General features: G+C 39.5%; 1 protein-coding gene across 1 annotated transcript in view; it reads right to left on the bottom strand.

Moving 5' to 3' along the window:
• LOC107561218 (coiled-coil domain-containing protein 134-like) overlaps positions 1-4,513 on the bottom strand; it is an 11,568-nt gene extending 7,055 nt beyond the window's left edge. The window contains exon 1 of the mRNA XM_016245606.1: positions 4,370-4,513. The gene's annotated coding sequence lies outside the window, so the exon portion shown is untranslated. The remainder of the gene's footprint in view (positions 1-4,369) is intronic.
• Positions 4,514-6,515: the final 2,002 nt, after the last annotated feature.

Raw genomic sequence — 6,515 nt, 5'->3', positions numbered from 1 at the left:
CCAGACCAGACCAACCCCGACCCGTCACTGACAGACGTTAACATCTTGATATAGAGACAAAAACCATCTCAAACCAGACCAGACTTGTCACTGACAGACATTAACATCTTGATATAGAGAGTTTCTCACAATTTTTTGTGGATAAGATCATTACTACTAGAGCTAATATCCCAATCTCTGCTTCGAATCCGGTCGTCTCACAATTTTTTGTGGATAAGATCATTACTACTAGAGCTAATACCCCAATCTCTGCTTCGAATCCGGTCGGGCTCCTAGCTCGGCCTGACTCTTGCACTTCTGCTCAGTTTTCGATGTTTGAGCCCGTTTTTCTGTCCGAGTTGTTAGTAGTTATTCAACATCTTAAGCCATCTTATTGTTTGCTTGATGTTATCCCACCTCGTTTATTAACTCAAATTTGGGATGTGGTGGGTTCTATGATCCTGTCCATAATATAGAGTCTTTTAAAAGGTGTAGTTCCATCATATTTTAAACATGCCTTGGTGCAGCCTCTTTTGAAAAAGCCCACTCTGGACCATTCAGTGTTAAATAACTACAGACCGATTTCAAAACTGCCTTTCTTGGCTAAGTTATTGGAGAAGGTGGTTCTTAATCAACTTTCTACATTTTTAAATGAAAACAACATTTTTGATAAATTTCAGTCTGGTTTCAGGTCTCAACACAGCACTGAAACTGCCCTTCTCAAAGTGTCAAATGATTTATTGCTGTCTGTAGATGCTGGGAATTGTGCTATTTTGGTGCTTCTGGACCTAAATAGACACTGTGGATCATGGGATTCTTCTTGAGCGTTTGCAGGAGTGGGGAGGGATTAAGGGGCTTGCTTTAAAGTGGTTCTCATCCTATCAACATGGAAGATCCTTTGCGGTGGAGCTAGGAAGCTCCATTTCATCTTCACACTTTATTTCCTCGGGGGTTCCCCAGGGCTCATGTCTTGGTCCTGTGTTGTTCTCTTCATATATGCTGCCTTTGGGTCTTATCTGTCAAAAATGTAATGTGGCTTATCATTGTTATGCTGATGACATCCAGCTGTATGTGCCCCTAAGATGTAACAATCACTCCAGTATTTCAACTTTGTTTGAGTGTTTGGATGAAATAAGGGCATGGATGGCGTCTAGTTTTCTGCAGCTCAATGAGTCTAAATTGGAAGTGGTGATTTTTGGCCCTCCAAAGTTAGCCAAACAGCTTTATGTACATCTAGGCCCCTTAGCCACTAATATTAACACTCAAGTAAGAAACCTTGTTGCAATCTTTGACTCGGAATTGAAATTTGATAGACAAGTTAGTCCTGTTGTATCAATTGCGAAGTATTGCTAAATTGAAGAGAATGCTGTCTTTTGAGGACATGGAAACCATGATTCATGCTTTTATTTCATCCAGATTGGATTATTGCAACTCATTATATTTAGGGTTGTCTAAGAATCTGCTCTCACGGCTGCAGCTAGTACAAAATGCTGCAGCTAGACTGTTGACTGGCACAAGGAAGTGGTCCAGCATTTCTCCAGTGCTGGCTTCGCTGCACTGGCTTCCTGTTGATTTTAGAGTCCAATATAAAGGTTTGATAATGGTTTTTAAAGGTTTGCATGGACATTTCATGTCTGTTACAGCAGCACTGTGTTGCTAGACCTCTAAGATCATCACAGAGTCTGCTTTTACACGTTCACAGATCACGGTTGAAAACCAAAGGTGATCGAGCCTTCTCTGTGGCAGCCCCACATCTTTGGAATAGTCTCCCATTGCACATTAGATCATGTGACTGTTTTAAATCAATGTTGAAAACACACCTTTACTCTGTGGCATACAGTTGCCCCTAGCTTTTGGGACACTGAGCAGTGATGGATATTTTGTGTATTGTGTTTATTTGAGTAATTTTTAGACATGTAAAGCACTTTGGTCAACTGGTGATGTTTAAATGTGCTATATAAATAAATGTTGATTGATGTTGATTAGAGACGAAAACTATCTCAAACCAGACCAGACCGACCCTGATCCGTCACGGACAGACTTTAACATCATGATATAGAGACAGAAACCATCTCAAACCAGACCAGACTCCTCACGGACAGACTTTAACATCATGATATAGAGACAGAAACCATCTCAAACCAGACCAGACTCCTCACGGACAGATGTTAACATCTTGATATAGAGATGAAAACCATTTCAAACCAGACCAGACCAACCCCGACCCGTCACTGACAGACTTTAACATCATGATATAGAGACAGAAACCATCTCAAACCAGACCAGACCAACCCCGACAGACATTAACATCTTGATATAGAGATGAAAACCATTTCAACCCAGACCAGACCAACCCCGACAGACATTAACATCTTGATATAGAGATGAAAACCATTTCAACCCAGACCAGACCAACCCCGACAGACATTAACATCTTGATATAGAGATGAAAACCATTTCAACCCAGACCAGACCAACCCCGACAGACATTAACATCTTGATATAGAGATGAAAACCATTTCAACCCAGACCAGACCAACCCCGACAGACATTAACATCTTGATATAGAGATGAAAACCATTTCAACCCAGACCAGACCAACCCCGACAGACATTAACATCTTGATATAGAGATGAAAACCATTTCAACCCAGACCAGACCAACCCCGACAGACATTAACATCTTGATATAGAGATGAAAACCATTTCAACCCAGACCAGACCAACCCCGACAGACATTAACATCTTGATATAGAGATGAAAACCATTTCAACCCAGACCAGACCAACCCCGACAGACATTAACATCTTGATATAGAGATGAAAACCATTTCAACCCAGACCAGACCAACCCCGACAGACATTAACATCTTGATATAGAGATGAAAACCATTTCAACCCAGACCAGACCAACCCCGACAGACATTAACATCTTGATATAGAGATGAAAACCATTTCAACCCAGACCAGACCAACCCCGACAGACATTAACATCTTGATATAGAGATGAAAACCATTTCAACCCAGACCAGACCAACCCCGACAGACATTAACATCTTGATATAGAGATGAAAACCATTTCAACCCAGACCAGACCAACCCCGACAGACATTAACATCTTGATATAGAGATGAAAACCATTTCAACCCAGACCAGACCAACCCCGACAGACATTAACATCTTGATATAGAGATGAAAACCATTTCAACCCAGACCAGACCAACCCCGACAGACATTAACATCTTGATATAGAGACAAAAACCAGCTCAAACCAGACCAGACTCGTCACTGACAGACGTTAACATCTTGATATAGAGACAAAAACCAGCTCAAACTAGACCAGACTCATCACTGACAGATGTTAACATCTTGATATAGCGACAAAAACCAGCTCAAACCAGACCAGACCGACCCTGACCTATCACTGACAGACATTAACATCATGATATAGAGACGAAAACCAGCTCAAACCAGACCAGACCGACCCTGACCTATCACTGACAGACATTAACATCATGATATAGAGACGAAAACCAGCTCAAACCAGACCAGACCGACCCTGACCTATCACTGACAGACATTAACATCATGATATAGAGACGAAAACCAGCTCAAACCAGACCAGACCAACACGTCACTGACAGACATTAACATCATGATACAGAGATGAAAACCATCTCAAACCAGACCAGACCGACCCTGACCCATCACTGACAGACATTAACATCTTGATATAGAGACAAAAACCATCTCAAACCAGACCAGACCGACCCCGAACCATCACTGACAGACTTTAACATCATGATACAGAGATGAAAACCATCCTAAACCAGACCAGACCAATCCTAGCTTGTCACTGACAGACGTTAATTAGATGATACATAAATGAAAACCATCTCAAACCAGACCAGACCAGACCAACCCCGAACTGTGACTGCAGGACTCTGGTCTGGTCTGAACAGGACTGGAACCCATTTAAAGATAGTTTCCTCCAAACTCTAGTCGTGTCTGATTTGAGGTTCAATCCTCTGAACTCAAACAACCCTTCACCACTTCCTCGTGCCTGCATGGGTTAACCAGTTCAGCTGGTTCTGGTCAGTCCTGAGTGCACAGCTCCAGTCAACTACACACAGACACATCTAATATTAGAGATAATAATTCACATCTGCCATCGTGCTTCGGTGACAGATGGGAATAGAATTACTATCAGATTCATTGCCTCTGGCATTCAACCAGCGCTGTCAGGTACCGTGGTATTACTCTGGTATTCTGCCATCATCGCACAGCAGTACCTCGGCGGACTGACCGAGGCCAGATGTTAATGTTTAACACCGAATATGAAATAATCGCGAGCGGTGTCTGATGCGGATCGCCGCGGCACTGCTCACTCACCTGCACCGTCAAGCGCGCGCGATCATCGGTTAAAAACGCGTCGAGCAGCCGTCGGGTTCGAGCTCTCGTGTGGCGATGCGATGCGAGCGGCGCGTGCGACCGGATCACTCACATGCCGCGCCGCAGGTTTCCGCACGGAGCGCTTAAGCGACGCACGCGGGCTGACGTCACCGGCGTCCATCATCAATAGAATTATTCGAAGGGCTTCAATTCTATAGACTTGACAGAAGAAAACGGATGCATGCTGATAATTACCGACACACGACACAAAAAGCAACAGATACGTTAATAAATAATTCAATTTAAATTAAATTAAATTAAACAGTAGCGTTTTTTGATATAAATTAAATATAAAAATGTAAATATAACTAATAATAAGGCATATATCAACCAATAACCATTTTTCTTACCACACACACAAAATTAGTCATTATAATTAACTGATAATACAAATGAATAATAATCAAACATTTGTCACTACTCCAATCATAAAGTGAATAACTTAAAAAAAAAATAAACATTAAATAAAGAAACATTTTGTCTGAAATTATAACTGAACTAATTATAATTAATAGTACAAAATAAAATTGTGGCTAACGAATTACTTGTATTTAAACTAATTATTGTTAAAAATGAATATTAATCAACCATTCTTGTTACAACACAAATTGAGTAATTATAATTGATATATCAATAACCATATGTGTCTCTTCTACTCAAATTGTAAAATGAGTAACTAACTAATAATTATTTATAGTAACGTTATTTTTATTCAATAACCATTTTTGTGAGCACTTCATAAAATTAATAACTTTAAATAGCAATAATGAATATTAATAAATATCCATTTGTCACCATGCAGATTACAAAAAGTCTAACTAATTATTATTAAAAGTAACGATGAATATTAAGCAGTAACCATTTCATTACACAAATGACTGAGTGACTAATTATTAACAGCAATAATTATTAAACGATAACCTTTTTTGTTACTAAACAAAATACAGAACACACACACACACACACGAATACGGCTTCCTTGACACAGTGTGTGTCAGTCGGGTTGGACGAGTCTCTGTCTGTCTTGCAATACTTCTGAAGCAACTTGGAATACATTACACCTGCTGAATACAGTACAGTGAAATCCTGTAACTACAGAGTGATGAGGAAGAAACTAAATCAAACCTGCTTTAAAACCCAGCAACACAACTGTAGCTGTACAACTTTACAACAGCAACACTGCTTTAACAAAAAAGCAAAACAGCAAGACTTATTTGACATCAAAACAAACATTTAAAAAATGCTGTCTAATCGCTCTCGCTGTATTTTTTAGTCACACACAGAAGGGTCTGCAGTGCTGCTTCAAGTCCAACACCTATTGTGTTTTATTAGGAGACCACCAACAGTTCTTCTGTGGCTTTATAGGTAATATTTTCACTTACACAATTTAGGCAAGGCAAGTTTATTTATATAGCACATTTCGTACACAATGGTAATTCAAAGTGCTTTACATAAAAGAAAGTAAAATAATCATTTAAAAAAGAATCACAAAAATAAAACAAGGAATTTAAAAACTTTGAAGATGATTTAAAAATTGATTTAAAATGAATTTAAGACAGTTAAAAATAGAAAAGGATAATAAATACATAAAATACAGCGCAATCAGTTCGGACATCGCACAGTGCTCATTCAATAAATGCACAGCTAAACAGATGAGTTTTGATTCTATAACTAAAAGCACATTCCCCTTGTTTTGTGTGAACCCTTGGTATTTCTAACTGACTCGATCCTAATGATCTGAGTGGTCTGTTAGGTTTATATTCAGTGAGCATATCTGCTATATATTTAGGTCCTAGGCCATTGAGTGATTTATAAACGAGTAAAAGTACTTTAAAATCAATCCTAAATGTAACTGGAAGCCAGTGTAAGGACCTGAGGACTGGTGTAATATGCTCAGATTTTCTGATTAAGTTCCTCAATATCTTTGTTGGGTATCCCAGGTCTGTGCACAATGCCAGGGTGCTGAAGAACAGCCCTGTTTACACTGGATGCCTCTATCCACCTGCAGGAAAATTAGACTCTGCAAATCAGTTAAAGGAACACTCCACTATTTTTGAAAATATGCTCATTTTCCAACTCCCCTAGA

The sequence above is a fragment of the Sinocyclocheilus grahami genome, unplaced genomic scaffold (genome assembly GCF_001515645.1).
Source record: "Sinocyclocheilus grahami isolate Dianchi unplaced genomic scaffold, SAMN03320097.WGS_v1.1 scaffold760.1, whole genome shotgun sequence".
Lineage (NCBI taxonomy): Eukaryota > Metazoa > Chordata > Actinopteri > Cypriniformes > Cyprinidae > Sinocyclocheilus > Sinocyclocheilus grahami.
This window is presented reverse-complemented; position numbering and strand designations above follow the sequence as displayed.